This window comes from Papaver somniferum, unplaced genomic scaffold (genome assembly GCF_003573695.1).
Source record: "Papaver somniferum cultivar HN1 unplaced genomic scaffold, ASM357369v1 unplaced-scaffold_99, whole genome shotgun sequence".
Lineage (NCBI taxonomy): Eukaryota > Viridiplantae > Streptophyta > Magnoliopsida > Ranunculales > Papaveraceae > Papaver > Papaver somniferum.
In genome coordinates this window covers 5,096,051-5,100,055 of record NW_020653081.1, presented here as the reverse complement: position 1 = coordinate 5,100,055, position 4,005 = coordinate 5,096,051, and the positions used below count along the sequence as shown (strand labels likewise).

General features: G+C 39.3%; 1 pseudogene; it reads right to left on the bottom strand.

The window, feature by feature from the left end:
• Positions 1 to 1,534: 1,534 nt before the first annotated feature.
• On the bottom strand, positions 1,535 to 1,634 carry LOC113346543 (annotated as a pseudogene).
• Between the last annotated feature and the right edge of the window lie 2,371 nt (positions 1,635 to 4,005).

The window sequence follows — 4,005 nt, the reverse complement described above, 5'->3', positions numbered from 1 at the left end:
TATGTTTTTGGGTATTTATCTTGTGTCTACAGGTTCTGGATCATAAAGAAAATTGAGCCAAAGAGTTTGGTGATTTCATAAAGACTTGGAGCTAAAGATTAAAGCAAAAAGAACAGAAAAGAAGACAATTTTATTTTAGACAATTTTAGTTTAGGGTTTGTTTATTTTCTTTTAAAAAAAAAAACTGTATTATGGTTTATTATTTTTGTAATTTTTCTTTACTTTTTGGACTTTTGGACTTTGGGACATTATTTTTTTATTACCCTACGGAAGGGTACTTTAAATATAAACTGTTTTCAGAGAAGGAGGACAATTACGATATTGTCTCTGCACCTTGGGTTCGTACACTTGACATCGGAGTTAGTGGCACGAGTCGACTACAACCGATTCATCCCCCATCTGGAACGGGAGGTAAAATTCTAAACACTCGCGAATCCCCTGTCAGCGAGTTACTGGACTCCTTCGAATGCATATATGTTGAGGACTGAATACAGACATTTATTTTTCTAGTGAAGGGCAAGGCCTGGCCATACAAGATAAAGGTTCGGATTTCATCACCGTTTTCTTCTTGCCCGCTTTAGGAACACATAACCTACGAGAACCTAAGCCTAAAATTTTGACTAGAACGAGATTGATAGGGTAACGAGCTTAAAAGGAAAGTTATTCGAAAAATATTGGTTACTCTTTTAAGCATTTTTCGAAGTTCTTGACGTTTTCTGTAAATTGAATGCGTGACTGTGCCGCCTTGTAATACCGGTGAGGCGTTGGGTATCAAAGCTCCACCGAGCTTCCCTCGCCTCTATTCAACTTACGTTAACTCGGATTGATTCCAGAGGGGTTTGCTTAAATTGTAACGAATTCGCATTCGAAGGATTAGAAACTGGTCTAGAAACAATCTAAGTGGAGCCATCATGTTTTTTGTTTGCTAGAATCAATAGGTTTGATTTGGTTGAGTCGGCCTTGATCTGTGTTTGCTCACCCTTCCAATTTAGAAAATTCTATTGTATGCCTGAATGTAACAAAGACGCACTAGGTAGATTTGTTAAAGAGAAACCTAGTAGTTCGAAGCGTCTCGATTACCTTAATCTAGAGAGTCCGACTTTTGAAGAGTCTTTTTTTGAACGTCCTTTGACTGAAGAGAGAATCCATGTTGCTCCGATAGCGCCGGAAATGGAAACTTTGAAAGCTTTGTTGAATCCAACTAGGACTACTCGTCCCTCGTGTATCAGGTTAGCTGATACGGAAGCAACTTATGAACTTAAACCTGGGACCTTACAGCTGCTCCCAATCTTTTTAGGGAAAGAAAATGAAAATCCCTATTTCCATGTTAGTGACTTTGAGGAAATTTGTAGTACCCTCAGGATTAGAAACTTAGATGATGACACTTTGAAACTTAGGTTATTCCCCTTTTTCCTGAAAGATAAAGCTAAATTGTGGCTATATAGTTTGGCTTCTGGGTCAATCGAAACGTATGAACAACTTACATCTGCCTTTTTGAACAATTTTTTCCCTAGGCACAAAACATCGTCTATTAGGACGCAAATCTGCACGTTTTCTCAACATGAGGGAGAAACTTTGTATAGGTATTTGGAAAGGTTCAATGATTTATTAGACCAATGTCCTCATCATGGTTTAGAGAAGGTTAGGTTAGTTCAGATCCTTTATGAGGGTTTAGATTATCCCACCACAACCACAGTAGAATCTATGTGTACTGGTGGATTTGAGAACCAAATAGTTGATGACGCGATGACATATTTGCATGAAGTCGCCGAAAAGACCCAAGAATGGGAAAGTAGTAGGGGACCCCAGAAAATAATTCTTCTCGGCAGAGGAAACGTTAATAGGGTAGAAGGAGGCTATGAATCAGATGCCAAAATTGCTGCTATGGCGAAAAGGTTAGAAGCTTTAGAAGTGGGTAACACTAGTGGTAGATTGGAGCCTTTTTGGGAAGGCCAGAATAATGAAGAGCAAGCCAATACTATACATAATAACACTAGGTTTGATAATCGTCAGAAGTTTGACCCATATTCAGAAACCTATAATCCTGGTTGGAGGAACCATCCGAACTTTTCATGGTCTAAGGGCCAGAGTCAGGGTCAGTCTAATAATTCTAATGTTCCCCAAGGTTTTGGCTACACTAGGAATACATCAGGCCCAGAAAATAAAACGACTAGCTTAGAGGAATCTATTAAGATGTTAGCAAAAACTCAGGAAATGTTAGCACAGAGCCATGTTAGTTTTCAACAGGAAACCAAGCAGAATTTTCAAACTAATGCTCAGAGCCTTGCTAAGTTAGAACTTCAAGTCGTCCAAATAGCTAAGACCTTAAGTGAGAGAGATAATGGTAGGTTCCCTAGTCAGACTAATCCCAATCCTAGAGGAGTTCATGAAGTAGGTACAAAACCATCGAATCAATTGAATGCTATTAGAACCCTTAGGAGTTGTAGAATAGTAGACAATCAGGTAACCATGCCCGATAGTGAACATATTGTAGTTGACCCCTCAGGACCACTAGCTAAGGAAACTGATAAAATTTCTGATGATGCCAACTCAGTTCCTGAGAGGTATGATTCTGTGCCTAGAGCCCCATTTCCTCAGTTATTAGTACCAACAAAGAAGGAATCAAACTTTAATGACATAGTGGAGGTTTTTAAGCAAGTTACCATAAACCTTCCTTTATTAGATGCAATTAGGCAAATTCCTGCTTATGCCAAGTTCCTTAAGGATATGTGTACGCGAAAGCGAAAACTTAACGTCCATTAGAAATCCTTTTTAGCTAGTCACGTAAGTTCAATCATTCAGAACACCACAACTCCAAAGTACAAAGACCCAGGTTCTCCTACCATTGCTTGCACAATAGGTAACTACTGGGTATAAAAATCTTTACTTGACTTAGGAGCCAGTGTGAACTTACTGCCATTTCATGCATACTTATAGCTAGGACTTGGTGAAATGAAACCTACTCAGATGACACTGCAGTTAGCTGATAGGTCTGTTAAAATCCCTCGAGGTGTTATCGAGGATGTTCTTATTGACGTCAACAAGTTTATTTATCCAGTGGATTTCGCGGTCCTAGATACCCAACCTGTCCCTGACCCAGAGAACCAGATACCTGTGATTTTAGGTCGCCCATTTTTAGCTAGTCTAATGCGATCATTAACTATCGAAATGGTGTGATGAGTTTATCTTTTTGTAATATGACTATGGAGATGAACATTTTTAATGTCACTAAGCTACCTCATGAGCTAGATGACACATGTGTTGAAGAGGTGAACATGATAGAAGCCTTAGTTCAGGAGTCATTACCAAACATTTTGTCTGAAGACCCATTAGAAAGTTGTCTATCCCATTTTGGTTTAGATTTTGACGACGATAGCACTATTGAACAGGTGAATGCTCTATTAGATTCTACCCCCGTGTTAGACACTGATAGATGGAAAGCTAGGTTCGAACCATTACCAGTTTCTGAGACTACCTTAATTCTTTCTTTAGAAAATCCCCCGAAGTTGGACCTTAAACCACTACCCGATACTCTAAAGTATGTGTTTTTAGGCCCATCTGAGACTTTACCTGTGATTGTAGCTTCCGATTTGAATAGTGATCAAGAAAGTAGGCTAGTAAATGTACTTCAAGATAATAAGGAAGCTTTAGGGTGGACTATATCAGACATTAAGGGTATAAGTCCTACTGTGTGTATGCATCAGATTCATTTAGAGGAAGACTCCAAACCTTCTAGGGAGATGCAACGTCGACTGAACCCTAACATGAAAGAGGTAGTTCGAAAAGAGGTGCTTAAGTTGTTAGATGCGGGTATTATTTACCCAATTTCAGACAGTAAGTGGGTCAGCCCTGTTCAGGTTGTCCACAAGAAATCAGGTATCACTGTAGTCCAGAATGATAATAATGAATTAATCCCAACCCGAGTGACCACGGGATGGCGTGTGTGTATTGACTATAGGAAATTGAACAAGGTCACAAGGAAGGATCACTTTCCCCTTCCTTTTA